Source organism: Haliaeetus leucocephalus, unplaced genomic scaffold (genome assembly GCF_000737465.1).
Source record: "Haliaeetus leucocephalus isolate CR32 unplaced genomic scaffold, Haliaeetus_leucocephalus-4.0 Scaffold752, whole genome shotgun sequence".
NCBI lineage: Eukaryota > Metazoa > Chordata > Aves > Accipitriformes > Accipitridae > Haliaeetus > Haliaeetus leucocephalus.
In genome coordinates this window covers 1,372,013-1,394,538 of record NW_010973188.1, presented here as the reverse complement: position 1 = coordinate 1,394,538, position 22,526 = coordinate 1,372,013, and the positions used below count along the sequence as shown (strand labels likewise).

At 36.7% G+C, this 22,526-nt stretch overlaps 1 protein-coding gene across 1 annotated transcript in view; it reads left to right on the top strand.

Moving 5' to 3' along the window:
* ZFAND3 (zinc finger, AN1-type domain 3) overlaps window positions 1-22,526 on the top strand; it is a 144,866-nt gene that overhangs the window by 798 nt on the left and 121,542 nt on the right. The gene's annotated exons all lie outside the window — the stretch shown is intronic.

The window sequence follows — 22,526 nt, the reverse complement described above, 5'->3', positions numbered from 1 at the left end:
CTGCCTTGCCCACCGGGCGCGGAGGGGGGCGGCCTGTCCGCGAGCGGCGGCCCCGCGGCCTTCCCGGCATCTCGGCGGGGGGAGGCCCGCTCGCTTCCCCAGGCACACAGGTTTGTGGAGCGGCTGCCCCTCCTTCGGGGCTGCGGGGAGGGGGGGGGCAGGCGGCTACGGGCTGCGCTCCGGGGCCTGCCTTTAGCTCCTCATAGGCGCAGATGAGGAATGCGGGCCCTTGGCTGCCCGGCTGGGTGTCCTGCAGCGCGGTGCTTGACACATCCGTGCCCCGCGCCCGGGAACGGGGAGCTCTTGCTGCTGTTCGGGCAGGGCAGCGTCGCCAATGAAGGAAAAAGGCTAAGGACAAAAATATACGACTTTCTCCACCTTATGAAGGCAGGGAGGTTCATAATAGATAAGGTCCAGGTTAGCTGTTAGCTGATCCCCTTTTAGAAAGGAGGAAGTAGGGTCATTCCTGTTTGCCAAAGGTGGAAAAAAAAGTAGGGCTGTTCCTTGCTAAACTCCTGTCACCTCTAGGGTCATGTCTGTTGAAGATGTGTCTGTTGCTGATTTTATTTATTTATTTTTTTTAAATCAGATGTATCATGGCAGATGGTATACTGGCAGGTACACATGATCATAAAGTGTCTTTAATGTATGTCACAGAAACATTAGTCCCTAATGTTCTTATTTATGGAAAGTTCAGAGAATATGTGGCTAAATAGACTTTTGAGGGCCCGCCTGAGATTTGCGGTTGTCTATGATTGTACCTTCTTGGGATTTATGTCATACAATTTAAGGTACTCCGGCGAAGTGGAGGCTGAGAGAAAAGAGATGCAATAAGAGTGATTTAGTGATGTCACTGTACATTTGGTTGGTTTATTGGAGTGGCAGGATTTTAAATGAAATCCCATTTCTGAGTTATGACAGAAGCCTGAACTGCAACAAATGCCATGGCCCTGTTGGGAGTGATCTTGCAAGACAGACTATAAATATACAGTAAATTATTTTATTTATTTTTGTTTTGTTAGGCTCCCATATTTGGCCCTCATGTTTTGTGTAATGTAGTGGAAGGCAAGTTGCTGCTATCTCTAATGTAGGGTACTGACTTCTGTAACATGATACTGATGCAAAAGGAGAGTTGCAGAAAGTTGAAAGTGAACTTTTTCTTTGGGCTGAACTTCTTGGCTAGTTCAGCGTGTTGTGATAATGAGAAGAGAATCTGGTGCTTCGTGTTCAAGGATCCGCTTAGTGGTGATAGGAGGCTCTCAAGAAAACCCATTTCCTTTAAAACTGCTAATTTTTTTTAAATATGTTTCCCTTGCACAAGCAGCTATCCAAACGGTATTTTTTTTTGCCTTTTTTTTTTTTTTTTTTTTGCCTTAGGGTATCATCCATGCAGTAGTGTTTCTTGTAAGATATTTTTGAAAGACAGCACTGTGGAAAAAAGCTTACTTTCTCCACCAGTACAGTGAATAAACTAATATGTTTTTCAGTTTCTTTTAAGTGTCTGCCAGGTACATTTCAATACGCAGTGACAAACTACATATCTGTTTTTTCACGTAAAAAAACCCAAACAAAACCCAACAAAACCCAAAACTGTGCTGTCAGCTTCCAGAGTTTGACGGTTTGTTTTACTTCTCGGTCCTGAGGAAAATTAAGTGTCTTCCTGTCCCTGCGTACCTAGGTCTTGCTAGTGCTTGAAAAGATTGGCTGGTAAATCTGCATAGCCATGCCCTTCTAGTGAAGTTGCATTGGCAGGAGTACTTAAGGGGTTACAGTTTTATACCAACTTTCTGAAGAAAGTAAATCCTGATAGCAAAAAGAGTTATATGCATCTGAAGTTGGAATTCTGCTGCTCTAGATGTCAGCTAGGATTATTACCAGCAACATGTCTTAAGACAGAGTCATATCTGTGACTTTCATGTCACTTTTATATGTCTATTAAGTGACATTTTGGAATAACAGAACTGTATTTGCTGTTTATCTGCAGGACATTTAAGGCTATGAAAAGTTCTGAAACTTGTAATTTAATGTAGTAGTTTCCATGAAATTTGTAAATAAAGTAACATAGAGGAATAATGTTGCTTTATGTTTCCTGGTCCCCATTGGTCCAATGATTGAGAATCCTTTCACAGTTGTTCTTCAGTGAGCCTGAACCATGTAGGTAGCAGAACAACTCAGTGTCAGTGGGTCAGAAAATAAGGTCTAGATTTTGCCAAGTATAAAAGATGGTGGTTTTTTTGTTTGTTTGTTTGTTTTTATTGATTGATTTTATGTAATGCTTAGCCAGGACTGTTTGCTGCAAGATGCACACTTTCTCCAGTAATCCACAAAGATAGGAAACATTGCGGAAAATACTGAAAGAACCATTAAAATTGAAGTAAGCTGTGGGTTTCTGGGCTAAAACTTGCCTACTGGTGAACAGTGATAGAAGTAGCTCCTGAGATGCATGTTGATAGTGGTGGCATGCAAAGAGATTACAGGAGAAGACTGGTATGTACTACTGCATTAAAGTTGGAGGCGTGGTTCTTTTAAAATACTTGGTTTTATATTAGAAATTCAGATCCTGTAGGTTTCAAGAATCTCTAGTGACTGGAAAACTACTAAACTCTTGATGTTTCAAGATCTAAGAGACTGAAAAATGAACAGCTGAGAGAAGAGACTTCAGTGACACTGTTCAGAACTTCTGAGACGTCTGCTTAAGGTCAATGGCTAACGTTAGCTTACCTTTTGTTGAAGATGATGGAATCCATCCTTAAATCTTCTGCATACTTGCCCTTCTTTTTAGAACATCCAGTCTGTCATTTCTGCTCAAGTAAAGTTCAAATGGAGCACTGAGATGATCTTTATATTTTACAAAATCATTTCAGTTACCCAGATAATCTCGACTGGGAAACCTCTCATCTGTATTCATGTTTTGTGTGAATTTCTCATAAAACTTACTGTCTGGAAATATTTTGCTCCCCTTTCTTCCTATTTTTAGATCTTAAACTTCAGTCAGTTGCAGCTATCTTGCTTTTTATTGAAATAATCTTAGTGTACAAAGATTGGAAGGGGTGCAGTATGCAAGTTATTTTAGGTTACTTCATCTAGAGTTTATGTTATGCTTAACTTCTCATTCTTATGATCTAGAAAAATTCTTTCTTCTTTTCTTGATTAGCAGACCATGTAATGTTGGGTTTTTTCTAAGACTAGTGGACAGGTCTTATGAGGAGCGGCTGAGGGAACTGGGGCTGTTTAGTCTAGAAAAGAGGAGGCTGAGGGGAGACCTTATAGCTCTCTACAACTACCTGAAGGGGGGTTGTAGTGAGGTGGGTGCTGGGCTCTTCTGTCAGGTGGCTGGAGATAGGACGAGAGGAAATGGCCTCAAGTTGAGGCAAGGGAGATTTAGGTTAGATATTAGGAAAAATTTCTTTACTGAGAGGGTTGTCAGACATTGGAATGGGCTGCCCAGGGAAGTGGTTGAGTCACCATCCCTGGAGATATTAAAAAAGTGAGTGGACAGGGTACTTCAGGACCTGGTTTAGTGGGCACGGTTAATGGTTGGACTCGATGATCTTGAAGGTCTTTTCCAACCTAAATGATTCTATGATTCTATGATTTCAGTAACCTGGTTCACTTTATGGTATATATAAAATCTTCAGCTCTAAGTTACTAAATACATGAAGATACTACTATATGTATATATTCCAGTTAAGCCATTTTGCTTTTTAGAGATGAGGCATGATTCTTTAATGAACTACATGTTGGCAGCTCCCCATTGGCTTTTACAGGACTCCACGAAGGTTTCACTTGTGTATAGCTCATCAAAGGGCTGGGGCTTTTACTGTTAAATGGTTATATGCATAGGTGAAACTTGTAAGCTAAAATACTCCTTGGCTGCTAGAAGCATGTACTGTGAAAGAGTATGTCAGAGAGGGTAATAGTTTTACAATTCTACTTGTACTGCGGTGACTACTGCTTATTTTTCTTATGGTCCAGACTGATACCATACAATTGCATTCAGTGCCTTAGAACCAGAAAAGAAGGAAGTATGTTAATAGACGTAAAACAAATGAATTCCATTCTTGAAATGGTGGCAGCCAGCAGGAAGTTGATTAAAAACACAGTATGATTAGTTTCATCTCATCTTATTTCTGGCAACTATAAGGTACTGTAGTCAGCTAAATCTGATGGCAATATTGTTTGAGAACATGCCAGCAGGGGTTTTGCAGAATGTTACTATTTGTTCTGCCTTTCTCTGACACTGCATGCATCATATGTGTGATGAGACATTGTGCCCCAAGCATTCTGTGCAGGCCCAATCCAGAGTCTGGATTTTCCGGTCACTTATGTATCATCAGGTCCTTGCCATGCCAATCTGGCTCTTTTCTCAATTTTGTTTACTAATATTAAACATTTGATCAAATGGTGAATCATTTAATATAAGCATGATTAGTTTGTGACTGTGTATCACCAAAGCTTGCTTTTAACTTCTAAACAAATAATGACTATATATATATATGCCATTAAGAAGCCTCTTCTCTGGTTAGTCTTTTCCTTCCTTTTTTTGGTGATTACAGCTGTTCATTCCATATGAACTCTCAGTGACTGTCCTTTTAATAAATACTTTCTAATCTCATAGGCTCTGTAGGTCATCGTGAATGCATAATGCCTTCATAAACCTAATTTTGCTTTAACCACTGTTGAAACTTCACATAGATGTTCCTAAATGAGGCTTGAATAAGCTGTTGAAATATATACCTTTCCCTCTGAGAATTAGTTTTCACTGGTCTTGTATCATGCAGTTCCTTAGGCAGGCTTTCACTTACTCTGGTAAGCTTTGATTCAGATGCTAGAATAAGCAGTGAATCTGTGGGTTTATCCAAAACAACGTATGCACTGCCAAACAAGTTATTGTTTGTTAGACCTCAGTATTAACTGGGGACTTTGAGTGAATAGTGAGCAGTGAGGATCGAATAAGGTGCTTTGGGGTGGCTGTGTGTGGGTAGTGCTGTCTGAGGGGCAGGGTTTCTTTGCAGTTATTCGATGATCAGAAATGTTAGTTGTTTTCTCTAAAGTGATAAATTGATTTAAATCAATAAATTAATGACACTTATGTTTTAGGAAGGCTAATTCTTACTACCTTGTATAAGACCTACACCATTTTTTTGCGAGTAAGATAAAAGCTTGTTTGCTTTTATTTATTACAAATGTTTATAGGCCATCTATCACAGGAAACTAGTTCGTTGGGCTAAAGTAATTAATTTGCCTGCTGTGGACCGTGTACTCTGTTTTGGTATTAGGTTAAGACTAAAGATACTTGAATATTGTATTTTTTTTTGTTACGCATGCATGAACTTATTTAATACTCCGTCAAATCTTTGGGTAAAAGAACTTGAAGCAGTTTGTAGTTAAACTATCATTAACTGCTGTAACACATCTGCTCGTGTGTTGCACAACAGAAGTGTCAAATTATTTAACTGGCAGAAAGGGAGAGTCTCATGAGGAATTGATTTATTTACAAGTTTTCCTAGGAACTGCTACAGAGAATGATAGCAGGCACTGGAGAGACGCTGAAATTCTTTGCTTGGATCTTAATTTTATAAGATATTGAGAATTATGAGATGTAGAGAAGGTTCTATCTGAGGAGAGAGTGGTGGTGGGGAATTGAACTTTGTCATGTTCCCTGCTTGAATAAGAATATCCAGAATAAAGAATGATAAATTGTGACATTCTTGTGATTTCCCTCAGTCATAATACAACTAGAAGAGCACCTCAACTGAAGTCAAAAGATAGAATTTTTTTTCACTCTTTTGAACAGTGAGCAGTCGCCTCCTGCAAACGCAGTTGCAAGGTACCATATATTGGATCAGGGCTAAGTTTTCTGTTTGCTGCAGAAGCTTACCTTTAGGAATGGGGGTTATTGGCACTCGAAGTAAAAGCAGATGAACTGGATTTAATACTTTAACTGTAATAAGCTTTTTTCTAGGAATGTGAAAACAATGCTTTCTTTTGCAGTGCTTAGTAGAACAGACAAAACAGAAAGGAGATTTTGTTATTTAATGAAAAACAGCTGTTCTGGATCAGAACAAAGATGCATCCAGCCCTGTTTCTGATTTGGGTGATAAGTGATGCCGAAGTAAGGACAGAGCAAGCATGCAGTGATGCTTATCTTGGTATACCTCCTTTGCTTCTGGCAGTCTGACATAAGGTTGTCCTCTCTTTTATAGATTTATGGCTTAGTAGGTCTTACCTATTTTTTTATGAATTTACATAATGTCTTGGTGAATCCATGTGTACTCTTGACCCCTCACAACATCCTGCAGCAAGTAGTTCCATAATTTAACCATTTGCTTTATGGAAAAAAAAAGTAATTGATTTTGTTTCCTTTAATCTTGCTGTGTGATAATTCTAAAGAGTGAATAAATTCAAACAGCTGGTGTATGAGGGTGTTTTGTTTAAGAAGATCCAAAAATATGCCTGCTTGATTAAAAATGTCTGTTCACTTCTTCAGTGAAGCCAGAATTTGTGCAAACAAAACAAAACCAAAACTTGCTTAAACCATGAATTTATTCAAAATCTTTATATAAAATGTTTTAGAAATATTTTCTAATTGTAGATGGATGCTGTGCTAATTATAGACAGACGTATCCAGCACCTTTTAATCTAACTGTAACTTCCTCATCAGTCAGAATGAAATTCAGTGTCATAGCTGCTGCTCCTACAAGTGGAAACGAACAAGAAAGTTGTAGATTGTGTGCTGTTTTTTGAAGCTTGGAGGAGTTAAAAGTTACTGTGTCTAGGTCACCTCCCAGGTTTCTTTCTATCTTCCTGTCGGTCAGTACCTTCTTCATGTCTTCTGTAAAGTGTGATTAGTTGAAGGTATTGTGATTTGGGCATTGCTAATGATTATTCCACAGTTAGTGCTACAAAATACCTGTCTTAATGCTAATTAGTAAAATGTTCAATGTTGTATGGTAGCATAGATATGTTGTGTTTTGTATAGTTTCATTTTATTGAATGTGCTTTGGGTTCTCAAAAGTTTCTAATGGTAAGTCCAGTCTGTTAGAGGGTTATAATATAGGTATCAGTTTTAAGGAAATACTACTGCTGTTTTTAGTTGCATAAATTTTAACCACTTCAACATCAAACTTCCACAAAAGTGGTAAGGTTGTTGCTGCATGTTAGGCTTGGAGAGCTGTTGAAGTCTTGAATTAACGGAAGCATCATGACCTGGTATTTCCTTTAAGGTGTTGAAATCAGTGACGCAAAGCATTAACTTGAGAGAATGATCCTTGATGGATATATTAACTGGAGTTGTTTAGTTTTGACTTGAATATTTTCACTAACATGCTATGCCAATTATTACTGGATTTTTATTTTAAATTAGAAATTTGTGCATATAAATAGACATAAGTTTCTTTAGAGGCAGTTGGTATGAATGATGAATGTGATATATTTTCTCAGCAAAATATTGCTTACATTCTTTGAAATTTAGAATGTCACTGTGCTCCTGTATGTCCTCAAATATGCAACCTTGACTGACTAACTTTGTATCTTACAGTGTTATCAGAAATGTCTTGTGAATGTTTTTGGACAGTATTTGATCTTGATTATGTTGAAGCCCTTATTTGGATTTCAGAGATAAACTTCATATTCAGTTTAAGCTGGTAAATTACATTGATCTGTTCTCCCTTTTTTTTGTCTCCTCTTTTGCTCAAATGGGAGAAATCCTTCCTGTCTATTTAGTATAGGCAGGGCATGGAGTCCCTTCTCTGGTTTTGGAAGAAGAATTAAAAATCGGGCAATAGCTGCAGCATGAATTGACTCCTCTAGACATCAGATTTGTGAAGGAACTTAGATCAGAGTGGTTGCAGATATTAGAAAGGCATCTTCTCAGGGCACTGAGAAGGCCACATAAGAAAATAGGATTGAGGACACTATATGCAGCGAATGCAAAATGATTCCAAAATTCTAAAAACCACTTTCTGAAAATGAAACCTTTGTGTGGATGGTGCCGATCAATGGTTTCAGACTGTGGAGATGACATTAACATACAGCAGAAGCGGGTTGGTGGTTTTAGGTTCTGCAAAAATGCCCAACCATTATCTTTTAATTTAAGATTTTGGTGTTACACTGTTTTGGTTTTTTTGTTGGTTTTTTTTTTTTAATAATGGGGATGGATCTTTTATTTGAATTGGTGAGAATTTTATATGCTTAAGGAGTGTGGGGTTTAAATTTTTTTTTTTAATACATTTTTTGAAATCTCATAGCTTGGAAGTCAAACAGTGAGTGTATTGTAATACATAGGTCCATTCACTCTAAATTATTCTTTACCTGTACTCAGGAAAATGTATTAATTGAAGAGTTTTAGTATTCCATGAGCTGGAGAAGGAAGATGTTTGCAGTTCCGTGTTCAATTTCTCTGTTAATAGCATCTGGGTAGTAGCATTGTGGTAAGTGCAGTACTTGCCTGTACAGAGAAGCTGAATTAGGAAATTGTTGATGGATTTTTACATTTAATCTATCCTCTGGGGTCTTCCCTGCAGCAAGGAATGCTGCCCTACATTATTTATGAAAGAACTGTAGGTATCCTATTCAATTCCTGCTGTTTAATTTGGCCAGCATATGCATGCTCTGAACTTGAACAATGTAGGTCAATAGGAGGAAGATAAATATCAGTTTCTAAATGTTGTAGTATTTTTATTAGTGGTTTAAGGGAATTTATTTTTTAAATTACTTTAATTGACATTATGTCCTTTAATAAACATACTTTGGCTAGTGTTGGATTTTTAGTGTTTGTTTGGTGTAAATTAAATAGACTAACTGGAAGTAATGAAAAATTTTGAATGGAGATAAAAACTGGTTTTCCTAAAATAATTTTAATAAGCAGTCAGACAAACTGAGAGAAAAATAGGTGGTTTGATGATTACTGTCTTTAGTTTCTAGATCTTTAGTCTATGTAGTATGTGATGCTAGGTGAGTTGTTTAATTTGACGGCCTGTTTTATAATGTATATATTCAACTTCTGCTTGTTCGAATGTAGAAGTTCTATTTAATTCCTAAGCAGCTAAGGAAGGGGGAGAAGAAAGGAGCACAATAGATTGGAAGCAGTGTTTTAAAAAAAAGGCAGGCTGGTTCCATGATAACCTCCAAATTGTGCGCTTAGAAGAGCAGAGTCCAAAGTCATGTCCTCATTGACTTAATTGCTAAAACACAACCAGCCTTCACGATATGACTGCTACTGAGATCAGCCCTGTCACCATAACTGCAGCATTTTGATCTCTAATTATATGTTGTTAGTGGTGCCTCAGAGGAAGTTGCATATATAAAGTAGGCAAAATGCTGTCATTTAGCAAGAGTTCCTAGGTATTGGAAATTGTATTGTCCTTCTAACTGTTGATTAGATGCTATTTTGGTCCAGGATAATGTCAATATTAAGGAATCTAGTGTTTTGATAAATCAGTTAACTGTCTTTTGAAACTTTTCTTTAACAAGTATCCAATATTACTCAATGAACTGCATTTTTAGCTGGAGAAAGGTGACTCTTAGGTCAGGTGCTGCTGACACCAGTTTGCAAGAAGAGGCATTGGTGTCGGATGCAGTAATGCTTGTTCATTGTTTCATGTCCTAGTGTTACCTTTTTTTAGTAATCTCCTTCAGAGAACTAATGGACAATAACAGTTTCTAAAATTGTCTGTGTTGTTAAATGCTTGCTTATTCATGCAGATAGGTTTCAAGTGTTCCCCTGAATTGTTAATATGTTAATCAGTTTAAAATCTAATAATTCCTATTTTTAGAATCAACTTTTGACTGTATACTTTGAAGGAGTGAAAGCATTTTTAACTTGCTATGTTTCCATAACAGAGGTTCTTCCCAATTTTAATTTGCAAGCATGTTAGTCTAATTATTCAGATTTTAATAGGAAAAAAAAATGATATGGAAAGCATCATGATTTAATTTTTTTTGAATGCTCAGAATTTTAGAAGATTTAAAATACGGTCGTTCTTTGAAGCCACTGAAATCTTGTTTTTTCATTTTTACATAGATGTCTGGATGAACCATCAGCTGTGCTATGACTGATAAAGGGCTTTTAGGATTAATCCAGATATACTCAGTAACTTCCCTAGGTGTTAACTCATTTTTGAGCTTTCAAAAGAAAGCAGTTAACAATAGCATTTGAACACTTCAAATATCTTTTTTTCTTGGTGTTGGAGCTTTGTGATTAATACTTCATGGCAAAGTAACTGAAATTAAACTTACCTTGGAAATAATAATTAACTTAAGATGGAGCAAACTGACCCCTCATTTTATTTAAAAAAAGTGGACTAACTCTGCTGCTTGTAACTTGTGGTGTTGTCAAATACATGGAGTGTTCGTGATACTTCTAACATGCCTGTTTTAGAGTATATTTCTTTTCCAGAATTAGTTAGATGTTAGAATGTCACTATATATTCTTCTCATTTTGTCTGTAATTTAGCATTGGTTTTATTTTGGACACTGGGCACGTTCCTGTTTTAACTTTCCCTTGGGTACTGTGATTCCAAATATACAGACATTGTGCTCTAATGCTGATTTTTTTTTTTAAATACATTTATTACAAGAGTTCAGAGACTATAAACCCATAAAGATAAGGGTAGTAGAGTGTTCCTTTTTTTTAAATAAAAGTCCCCTTCTTGGCATTTAAGTCTGGAGAGGATTTATTACTATTTCTGCTGCTGATGTACTGTGTGACAGTCGGTCCATGCTTTTCCCTTTCCATGTTTTCCTTCACTAGTGATTCATATATCACTTTTAATTCCACAGTGCTTTAGGAGTCTTGAATGAGAGACTTGGTAGCAAGGAGTATTTACAGCTTCTCCAGCTCTGTCCTTTAGAGAGAGGTGTTTGTTTTAAATCAGAACTTGCTCTAGGACAATATTGACCCATTGACATGTTGTTTCCAATGTTGTTCACGTAGAAGGAAGTGTTTGTGGTGGGTGGAGGAAGTATTTTTCAATCAGAAGAGTTGCTATGCAATTAGAAGAACAAGAACCACCTGCATTACACATCTGCAAATCTCAGGTGGTTTTGCAGTAATCTCTTGATGAAGATAGGACCCCATTATTATCCATTATTCTGTGATGCAGTCTCTCCGTTGACTATTAATGTTCTCGTGTGACTAATTCAGGAAAGACCAGAAATCTTTATGGTGAATAATTAACACTTCCTGTCCTGCTCAAGTGGCTTATAAAGATGGATTCAAAAGGTAAAAGAAAAACACAGTGATGTGTATCATTATATAGTAAAATAAACTGATGCATTATATCATTCTTTCAAAGTAAACTAAAATACTGGAAATTCCATCACTTACTGGCATAACGAGAACTCTAGCATTACAGGTTAGAATTCACGTGCCTCAGCTGTCATGTCTTCTGAAGTGCATCTGAAATTCAGATACTGAAATTACTGGTTGCTTTTGAAACTGCTGTAATTGGAAACCCAAACTAAATGGAACTAGACCAGTGCTTTGTGAAACCTAAGCCTGCAGCTTCCAGAGGTTGCTATAATTTTTTGGCTTCTTTTTTTTGTGTGTGCCTTTTTTTCCCCCCCCCCCCCCCCGCCCCCTTCAGGTTCCCAGCACACTGCTAGATGCTATTGAGATGGAAAGTGATTTAGCTGCTTTCTTATTAACATTATCTCTGTCCTTATTATTTCAGTTTGCTGATTTAGTAGTAGGTTTCTGACTACTGTTAGCAACATGTTTGTTGCAAACTTGAATACAGAAGTGCTTTTAAGTAGTCTTTGTGTTGAAATTTTGTGGGGATTTTAATTTTTTTTACATATATATACACACACAAAACTTCAATTTCTTTGCAACTTTGATACAGAATTATAAAAACTGAAATGGCTTCTTCTGTGGCACTCGCGGATGGATTGTGTAGCTAATGACACTAGCACAGAAGAATGCTCATATGTGTTTTTCAATTTTCAGGATGAAAACAGCTGTAAAAGAAATGTTTTCTGTTTGAACATGACTGACTAACTATTCTAATAGTATTTTTCTTGGTATGAATGTCATAAAAATAACATTAGATATAATCTTGATTTTTTTTTAATTGTTTTGAGGACTACTTAAGGCCAGTCAACCAATGAATACTTTAGTCAATTTATGGTCCAAATGGATTTGTACTCTTTTTAAGGTTATGCAGGACAAATTCTGAAGGTGGGTGTTACATTTTTAGTAGCACAACTGAGTACCTAGTTTGGAAAAAGTAGACCAGCTTTTGGAGGCACAGGCTTTTCTTCAGTAAATGGGGAAGCTGCTCTACTACTTCTAAGTATATACCTAGATAGTACCTCTGTGCCCAAAATCAGTCTTGCCTATATCCTTAGGTCATCATGGCTGCAACAAAACTACTACTAGGACGTGAAAGACAGGTGTCTTCTACCAGCTAGCTGGACAGACAGCCTGAGTTAATGTTTCTGTATGTTTGTTTTCAGCTGTTTACTTGTGGATATTGTTCAGAAACCACTGTTTCTGCTAAAATCATGTGGCACAATATGCAGCAAACACTGAATGTGGTGTTATCCTTACTACAAAAGATATAAGCTGCTAGTTCAATTTGTACCATCTAAAGATAGCTACAGATGTGTTTAATTTGATTCTAGTTAAATTAGTTGAGTGTAAACATTTTCTTTGAAAGGGTATAGGTAGCATTTTACCTTCCCATAACAGAACAAAACCATCTATGTAAATGGACTTGAGAAAAATTATGCTTAGAGCGCTAAAAATCCAAAATTTTCATCTGCCAGTCTACTGTTTGCAGGGGGTAAATTAAGTAAAAGTGTTGAGAAGTAAAGGAGCAAGAAAACAATGTACCTGAATTTCATAATTTACATATTTGCTATTCATTAGTTTCATAGTTGGGGACACTTTTTTTTTTAAATATATTTTGTTACCTGCCACTTAATTTCCCAGACTGCTGTGGTGCTTTGGTGAAGGTGGAGAGTGAGAGAAGATTGTGTGGTCCCCTTTCAGAAGGGGCCTTCCATGATTAAAGAATGCAGCTGAAGAAGGTGCAGAGATGTATGATTAAAAGCTTAAAGTCAAGCAGAATCACGGACACATTAATTTTTCTTTCTTTTATTTTGTTTTTCTTGGAGACTAGAGATGACTGAAGAGTTATGGGCTGATACTGCTGCTTGCTTGCTTGCTTGATTTTTAAAACTCCTTTTATCTCCTGCTTCTGTTTAGGATTCAACATTAATTTGACATGGTTAATGAAGCAGTAGAGTTGCAGTTTGCAGCTGCAGCCTGTCACAGTGGTTAGGTAGTTAAAACTTGCTTGTTCTCCTTGTGTACTGAGAAGGTTACACATAGCTTGGATGAGAGTTCAGGATGAGGTAATGCTACGGGGCTCATTTTTATTGCCTGCTGTTAATGATCACTCTGTGCTTGGTTACCGTGCCTTTGCCTAAGATTACCTTCAGAAGTGCATGAAGAGCTGATCTAACGAAAGAGCCTTTGCTGTTTGCTGTGCATGCATGCAAATGAAATGTTTAACTTGGCCCTGATTTCCTACTGTCTGAATTAAATCTGTCCCTTCAGTCTTGATTAGTAGAGGAAAGTAAGTTGAGGGTTGTTTCCACACTTGCTCTGTATTATTTCAAAATTGGAAAATGATGAGGGTAACATAATGGTTTCTGAGTGCTGATACCCTTGTTTTTGTTCCTGTAAATAAATCTAGGCTGTCTACTTTAAACACTTACAAAATAGTAAAAGCTACCCTGTGAAAATGACAACTGTGAAGATTACAGTTTGCGTTTGCATTAATCTGGATCACCAAAGATGGAAAAGCCAAAATACCAGTCTGTGTAAAGGTTTCCTTCTCCTGTCACAGGATGAAGGATGTGGGATGAAGGATTTTTTTTTTTTCTCTAAATGTTTAAAACCCTTGAACTTTAAAGCAAAACGTGCATGCTGAATTCTTTCCACCCTGGTAATTGAAATACAATTGCCTGAGACCTGGGAAGTGTGCCGTGTGAAGTAGGAGAAAGGCACAATGCATTAAGTAGGGGGTCTTGTCCCAACTTTACATCTGACTCCCTTTCTGAAAAGTGCTATTCTCTGCCCTGTGATCTACCAAACAGCCCATGCAGCAGCTCATATCTCATGGCTAGATGACCAGTACTAACTTAGTGGAGAAAAGTGAGCTACCTGTACAGCTGGTCTACACTGCCCTCTGCAGTAGTTGCAGTCTTACTTAGGGGTCTTTCACTTGAAGAGCAGTGGAATAAGAGTTCCTGACAGTGAGCTTTCAAGGCACAACATGAGAAAGGCCATCACAAACTTCTGCACTCAGGAATTAATTTAGACTGTGACAAAACTTTGAAGGAGGTGGGAAGGGTGAAGCACATTCACATTTTGTTTATTCCTTTAGTTTCCTTGCTACCTTTTCTTCTAAGTCCTCACATGCAGAAAAGAAAAAAGAGGTATTTTTATTTTTGTCAGGGAATAAAACTTAACAGTTTTGGGTGACCTTGTTCTCTCGGTCCTCCAGCCGTTAAATTTTAGATCTGCTGTACTTGCATAAATAAAGGCTTTAGTCATAAATTTATAAGGAAAATGTCAAGCGGCTGGGCACAAAATTTGATCTATCTTGTTAATTATGTAGACTCTGCAAAATTCTCCACATACTGCTTAAAACTCTTACTCTTTAGAAGAAAGCTCACTGCTTATGTGCAATTGTATTACGACAAAGCAAGGTACACATTATAGAATGCTAAATACCAGTACTTTCTACAATTTTAGTTTAGATGTTGAAGGAGTAAGTAGCATATTGGGGGGTAATGTTTAAGATGTTTGAGAGATCCTGATAATTTATTTACTTAAAACAGACTGCTAATGGACTTCATGTAGTTCAGCAGAGTAAGCTAGTGCTTATCTTGGATTAATTGTATGAATTAACAGAACTTGCATGTTTAAAATGCAAGTGGACTGATGTAGGTCAAGCTAGTTAAATTTGGGAGCTTAGATTTGTGGGTCGCTGATTAACTCAACAGATTGGTTATGTCAAAGTTGTTTCCAAACAAGACTTATTGCTGTTGATAGCATGTTTGATTATTAAGCTAAATTGTTAACTATAACCCCCCTGTGATTTAGCATGCATAGTGCTTACTTAGTTGCATTTCTCATTAGTTAGATGCTGAGAGGAGATGAGATTAGCAGGCTTTATTTATGTTTTTGGCAGATTATTGTATAAGGCTTTCTTGTACTTCTTAGCACTGCTAAGATTATAAAATTAATAGGAAGCCTTCTACTTGTTTCTTTGAGCTTTATGTGATTTGTTATTATTTGTAAGTGCTAGCCATGTATACCTTGCTTTGCAGAGCTGCCACAGAGGGACTGAAATACAAGATGAATACATTTTTCATTAAAACTTTGATTTTACTAAACCTAAATTTGGAACAGCAATCATATGAAAATATTTATTTGTACTTTAGAGACACAAAGAGCCCCCTAAACTGGACAAATAATTTATCAAGTTGACATTATGTGAAATTGTCAACTGTTAATAAATGAGTATTCTGCACTAGTATAGTTCAAAATCCTAAAATGGAATTGCTTCCCAAAGTAATTGGGTAAAAGAAGTGTGATACAACACAGACCAGGAAATACCTGAGGCTAGTAGAGGTACAAATGAGTTCAGCTACAAAAGTGTAGTTATAAAGTTGGCAAAAATGCATAGAAAATTGAAAACCAAGTTATTTGTTATCTTACTGCAAGCATAAAGGGAGATTTATACATGGAAGGTTTGTATGGGGAATGCTAAATACTCTCCGCTGGGTATGTCACTTGTTACTTACAGGAGCAAAATTTGAATGGTGACTGTATGAGAGCAGAGGGCAGGGCTGCTCATACACTGTACAACCCATGGGTAGTCATTTGAACTAAATTCCGGAGGAAGCGCAGAACAGCTTTTTATTGCAGTGGATGGGTACTATCAAACTCCAGCTTTGGGGGACAAACAGTAAGAAAGGACTCGAATTTCATTTAACCTCTCATCTGTCATTAAGACGAGTGAGGATGATACTGGAATGTGTAAGGCTGAAAGATTTGTGAGAAAAATAGCTAAAACTTGTTTCTCCACCTTGGAGCATGAAAATGAAAAAAATTAAGTTACATCGATAGGATAGAGATCATGAATCCAATGGACATATTCAGCCTAGAGAGTATACAATCACAGCTTGCTGGGTTTCTCTCACTGGGATTGTTTAGCCTTTTTCTACACTTTCAAATATTGAAAAGCTTAAGACTGAAATAAACCCACCTGATTTCTGATCATGTAACGTAGGATCTAATGTATTTTTTTTTTTCCTTTGTGAAAGTTGAGTTTTGATTTATTTACTGGGAGGGCTTAGTTAGAGAAGCCCTGAAAGTAATATGATTGGGTTAAAACCAAAAAGAACTCTTTTATCTTTCATGGGTAACAAGGCAAACATAGTTCCTGTAACCAAGTGTCCCTCACTGAAAGTCCAAATATAATAAATTATTTCAAAGCATTTAAATGACTTGTGTGTCAAATCCCATTGACACTTAGGTGCCTTTGAAAATGTTATATTACCATCCGTACTTATGTAATGTCATAAAACAGTGTTTGTAGGCTTGTAGGACTGAATCCAAAGCCAAAACCATGGTGAATATCTTAGTGGGGCAATTTAGTTCAGTAGCAGAGTCAGCATTTATTTGATAGGCTTGTGCATGACTTCACTTAAGTGCATTTAAAATGTAGTTGTGTAGTCCTTTTCTTCTATAAAGTATGCATATCTTTAATATTGCAGCAGTTTTTAACAACTTCAAAATTAGTTACATGTTGGAAAAAATAATATAGTTTTACATTCTAATGTTTTCCCCAACTGGCAGGATAACAGAGCAAAACCTGTTGTATATTTATCTGTAGTTCACATTCAGTCTTGCAGAAAAATTTGAGAGCATTCAAATGAAACTGTGCCATAAACCAGGATAACTAACTGTAGCTCTGTCCAGAGTTTGCACATGTGAAAATGAGTCATAAATGCATGATGACTTATTAGTATTTTAAATATCAATATGAAATATTTTTGGATGGCCATGGACAGCAATGTAATTATTTTCATCATACATGTGCAATAATTATTTAATGTCATAAGGCAGTATTTTTTTGACTTCTTACTGGTTACTCTTTCATGTGTTTAACTAGAAATAGTCTTGTGTATTTAAAACCATATATATTTTCCCCATTAGTAAGACGCATCACTCGCCAGTAATTGATTATCGTTTCTGCTCACAAACTGTTCTGGGAGAAATATGTTCTCAGCTTTATGGTCACATGCTATTTATGACTACTTCTTTGACAGACTCTGTAGCAGGATACCTAATTTTTGTGTCATTTGACCTATTTCCAAACAGTTTTGAGTTGGAAATTACTTCAGGTATTTGTTGTGCTTCAAAAAATTATAGTAATTTTTCTCTGTAAAAGATGCAGGTTTGTTGTATGTTTGTAGCCCACAAAATGGTCTACAAGTTTGAGGGAAAAATTTGGAAATCCTAAATTTATGAGGTCTGTTCTCCTGTTGCATGTTAACTCCTGTAAAAGTTTCTTGGCAACCTCATTGTGCAATGGAAACTTTCTCCTATCCTTAACCCCTTTCCTTGTGCCTTAGAATGCATACTGTAACAGTGTGTCGGGAGCCCTATTAGCAACAGCATTTTTCCTGAATAGAGTACTCAATAAATTGCCTGAAGTAGGGAACAAGGCAGGATTACTGAACACATTGGCCAGGGTGGGGGGAAACAATTTAGATGTTGGCAATGGAAAAAAAGGTGTTTAAAATACAACTTATGTTCAGGTGTCCTGAATCAGCAGGTTCTCAAATTCACATACTTTCCTGTTAAATTCAGAGAAGTGGCAGAGCAAAGAGGGAAGGGCAATAGCTGTCATTAATATGGATGTTTAACATTCAGAACTTGTAAGTAGTTTGGAATATAGTCTTTGCCATAATAAATGGTTGATATATGCAGCAAAAGAAGCCCATTTCGTTTGAGTGAGATGTGGATGCCTGCACTGGGTGAGAAATAGTCCCTGAGGCCAGACAAGCTGTAAGCTCTAGCATTCCAGGGTGTGATGTTTGATACAGTACAGTTTCAAAAGCCTCAGTAACTTGGAAGATGAGTCAGTAACAAAAAAATGCATTATTCCATCCACACAAATTTTGCTTTCATAATTAAATGCAATGTTGATAGAATGTAAAGCTGTCATATAACATAGCTTTTATGGAGAAGGCTAATGTTTTTAGAGGTGTTCTGCTTTCCCCTAACCAACCTTTGAATTATTTGAGACCATTCTATAAAATCATACAGCTTTTTTTCATATTATATACTGTAAAAGCCAGAAATATGGCTACAATCACTGACCTTCAGCTGTATAATGGTAAGATAAAAAATTTTGAAAACTTTGGGCCTGGGATATAAAGGGCATTGCTTTGTACATCAGGGAAACTTCACTCAAAAGTGAAGTCCAGAGTATTCATCTGGTTAGTCCAATTCATAAGCTTTTTTTTTAAAAAAAAACCCACCAAACAAAACCAAAACATGTAGTACTTCTGTTCCAACTAAAAGTGATGATTCTAAATAAGATGCTCACCTTTAAGAAACAAAAAGCAGTACAAGGAAAGACAGATACAACAGTCTGTCCCATTGGCAGCTGAGAGGAAGGAGGCAGTTTGTTCAAAAATTCTTCTTTTTTACCTTTCGACCATTCTGTTGCTATTACTGAGGAGGCTTCTGGACCTTCTTGTGTGCTCTGTGATGAAATGTTCATGGTATATTACAGAAACACACCCTGCCCACATTGTGTGACTGGTTTTAGCATAGGTCTTATAAAGGAAAAATGAAAGCTACTGCAGTGTAGCTACAGTTCTCTTGCACAGTACAAAAATGAATATAACTTTTGTTCCTCTGAAACTGCTAACACAGCGATGGTTGTATTGGTGTAGCTGATGGGTAAACTATGATGTGAATTAGTTAAATGCAAGCTAGAACTGTATTTGTGTCTTGAAGCTTTGGGAGAGTGTTCGTCACTGATTTGCAACTAGTAAGAAAATGTAGTTTTAAAGCAAAAATAGTGTGAGATTGTTGGGGAGATGGGAGGATTTGGGTTTTTTCTTCTTTTTTTCCTAGAATGAGTATTTTAACAGGAAAGAACTTGTTTTATAATGTTAAGGCATTTCATTTCAAATGTGAGGTTTTAAAGAGCCATGTGGTTCTTAAGTATGTTTAGAAAGCTGTCCAGAAAAAAATGACTGTCAAGCAGGATATCTTTATCTTATTTTGTACTCTTTCGTTACTAAAACCAAGAGCTGACTGCATGACAGTTGCAATTTGTTATGTCTCATGTACCATTTCTAGTCAGTTTAGGGTTTCCAGACAGCATGTTTCAGAAGCCATAAATTGATGATAATGGCAGTATCCTTATATATAATATTTATTAATATTTTAATATATATTACAAATATAATACTTATTAATATCTTTATATATATCACTTGTATTAAAGCCATAGGCCTTAGTGCTTTCTTATTAACTCACGTGTTTAATTCGTATAGTTGACTTTAGCAAAGAAGCCATTTTTTTTTTTAACTTTAGGATATAGAGAAACAAAATTTGGTTATTTCTTGTGTGATGCAAAAATATGAAGAGTTCTACCTGCATTTAGAAATTCTGATAATTCTAGTTCTCAGATGACCCACAATTTAAATTTTGAATAAAGCTTAATTCTGAGGTCTGAAGCTTCAGCCAGTTGAAAAGCCTGAGATCTTCAATTATGTATTTAAAAAGGGACTGTTAAAAGAAAGTCTCTCTCTTGCTTTTTTTTTTCTGTTGTTGTTTTAACCTTTATAGAGACACTTAAAGGCTTTGAAATTTCTTTTATCAATAGAGCTGTTGGGACTGTCAAACCATTTCTTTGCTTCTGTTGAATTACTAAAGTCTCAAGAGCAGAAGTGGGAGCTGTTGCAAACCTTTACTGAGGGAGCAGGAAGTGAGTTGAAATATACAGTATTGTTCACTTCAGCATTGCTCAAGCATTTTATGAATGCCTCTCATTCCATTTAAATAGATTAAATATTCATGTTTGGTTCCCTAGCTGCCTCTTTTTTTTTTTTTTTTTTTGTGATAATACATCCCAATGTGTTTATTCTCCCACCTTCTGAATTGCTAGTTCTTATGCTGAAAAGAAAAACAGGAAATAGACCAGAACTCTTGTAATGTAGCGTAAAAAAGAAGCAAATACATTTTTGTGTAGATAACTCATACTTTATTTATTTTGTGGAGAAATATCCTGGATTATTTTGTATACATGATACTGAATCTTGTGATAAGATAAGTTACAGGATTGATCCTGTTTCTCTTAATGCAGTATTCAACATTTCCACTTCTGTGAATAACATACAAGACCACCACATCAATAAATGTATTTGGCTGCCATGTGCTACTGATAGGCTCTTAACAGTACAGTCCAATTTTTGTAATGATATTTGTTCCCTATAGATTTATTTGCAGACATTGCAGGCTGTGTTATCATATAGTCGTGCTCACTACAGATGGCATTCACTGCAGCCTTGCAATACAAATGTAAGCAGGCAGTGATTTAACTTGGGTTTTGTAGAGCTGAGGGATGATCTGCTGAACTTGGTGCAAGTCGTACTGTGACTTATTCGTTGGTGCTGAAGTGTGGTAACCTGTTTCTGTAATACATTTCCTTTATGCAGTAAATTCCCATTAGTGTTGCTAGTAGTTCAGCTGATTCAGTGTTTACAACAGCAGGAACCCTTGTGTGCTCATAGTTTGAGTTATAAAATGTTTCACAGATGTTAAAGTACCTAGAGAATTAAAAACGTTCAGTGCAAACTGGCAGAGGTGTAACACAGCAGAAAGGCAGTAGGCTAACTTCTGCCCTGTATGGGTACTTTTTTGTGATGCCTCATCATCTTAGGGGTCATGGGTACAACCCATTAGGTGGTTATACATATGGTGTATTTGAAAGTATATAGAGTCATCAGAGTTTTTATTGAATAAACAGTGAATTTAATTTTCTGAGTTTGGCTATGTGTGAAGGCCAAGGGGAAGTGAGCACCACCTAATATGAGATGAACAGTCTCTCCCCAACTTCCTTTGCCATTTTTGTATTGCCATGTCTGGTTTTGGGTTTTTGTTTTGGTTTGGTTTTGTTTGTTTTGTTTTTGTTTTTTAAGAGTTCTGCAGACTTTTTAAGCCAAGAGCTAAATTGAGATTTGGAGTCCAGGCTACTTTCTCTGAGAAGATCAGTTAGACACTGGAACAATTTGCCAGTGCTTCATAGGATGTGCTCAAGAAAAGACAGGTGGAATATTTACTATTAAATAACTTCCTGTATTAGTGGGACACAGCTGGCCTTTCTTAGGAACTCTTTCAGTTTAACCCATACCTAGCTCATACCAGAAACTTCTCTCAGGAGACTAAGTGATTTTAAGAATGCTTAAGATTTATTTTTAAAAGATATTTTTAAAGTTGGCTATAGTTGCATACATATCACACTACCTGCATTATATCTTTTGCTCTCAATCACCCTAATATCTTTAAGACAATAAAGATTGGAGTTCTGATTGGAGAATATTGTTGTTGTAGATCTGACTGCCTTTCCAGCTGATAAGTAAATAAGCAATAGGGGTTTATGTTCATGCCTCTGGTTCTAATGTAACAAATTCTGGGGGTCTCCAGGTTCTACCAGGTGGTAGGTGGAAGTATGCCTGTGGGTAAGTGAATTGACAATGTTTGTAGTAGATTGGTTGCAGTACTGATTGACAGCGTGAGGAATTATGTATGGTGTTTTGTTCCTTGTAAGGGATAATAGTAGCAGCACAGAAACTTTTGCAGTCATGAGTGTGAGTTAAAATTATTTTCAAATAGCGAGTCCTTTAAGCCTTTGAGATAAGTGCTAAAATGTCAGATCTTCAGTCTTGTCGGTTTTTTTAGTGTCCACACTTTATAACTTTGATTTCCTATGCTCTGTTTAGAACACCTAAAACTTAAACACAAAAGTGTGTATCCTGGTGTTAAGTCATGACCTAATAAATGCTTTAGTTTGTATGATCTCCTATGTTAGTAAATAATTCGAGAGCTATGCTATCTGGCATGGTAGCAGACTGAGTATTCTTTTGATCACTTATTTTTCATTTCCTTATACTTCAGTTGGTAGAATGGAGTTTGCCTTGCCTCAATTTACATCGTCCACCTATGCAGGCAGGTTATGTAGGTGAGGGTACTTTTTTGAACAGTTTAATGTGTCAGAGTAGTTATATTTTAAGTTAATAAGGGAATCAAGTTTAGACTGAGGACAAAATCCTTCCAATAGTTGTGATGAGGGTGTAAAAAGCAAAATCAGAGTATTTACCTATAATGGTCTGTGCTTCGTTTTGACTTTTAAGATTTTTTTTTGGTGGTTTTTTTTTGTTTTGTTTTTTAAATCACACCCCCCCCCCCCACCCCACCC